Below are 792 nucleotides of genomic sequence, written 5' to 3'. Positions count from 1 at the left end.
TCTATCTATTGCTGGCCCTGGCATCTGGTAGGAGTAGTGGGATGGATTGAGGTTCCCCTCCACTGACATCTCTAGTTTAGAGTCTTTCAAAACTGGTTTCATCAAACCTAAGACCCAAGGAGTATAAGAAGAGTGACCATATATGACCATTACTCCCTGCTCCCGACCCCTGGTAATGTGTTTAGCATAACTAATGCTATTTTATAAGACAAGCAGTCGTTCTCTGTGACCAAGTGGCTCACGTATTCATTCCCTTTCCTCCCATTATCAGGCCCTGATGGTCCTGTGAACCAAGTGGCTCATGTATTCGTTCCCTTTCCTCTCATTATCATGCCCTGATGGTCCTGTGAACCAAGTAGACAAATCAAACAGATTTCTTCTTCCCTCCCTACCGGCCTTAAGATTCCTGGGCGCCAGGCCAATTACACCCTTTCCTTACCAGCCTTGAAGGTCCTAGGCACTCAGCCAACCAAGTGTTGCTGATGACCCCATCAGAGAACAGGGAAGTGTATCAGCACACAGAGCACTGTATATAAAATCAAGCAATTACCAGGCCTAAGTGGGGAACTTGGATCACTGGAGGCCGTCCTGGGGAGAGCCATCACAAAATGATAGTTTTCGATTCTCAGAGAAGTAAGGAAGGGGCTTAGCAGAGCTGCTACCTTGGACTTTGTCCTGGTTTTGGCAGGGATAGAGTTAATTTCCTTCCTAGTAGCTGGTACAGTGCTGTGTTTTGGACTTAGGACAAGAACAAAGTTGATAACGCACTGATGTTTCAGTTGTTGCTAGGTA

This window comes from Aptenodytes forsteri, unplaced genomic scaffold, assembly GCF_000699145.1.
Source record: "Aptenodytes forsteri isolate BGI_AS27 unplaced genomic scaffold, ASM69914v1 Scaffold30, whole genome shotgun sequence".
In the NCBI taxonomy this organism is placed as follows: domain Eukaryota; kingdom Metazoa; phylum Chordata; class Aves; order Sphenisciformes; family Spheniscidae; genus Aptenodytes; species Aptenodytes forsteri.
Note: the sequence above shows the minus strand (reverse complement) of the source record.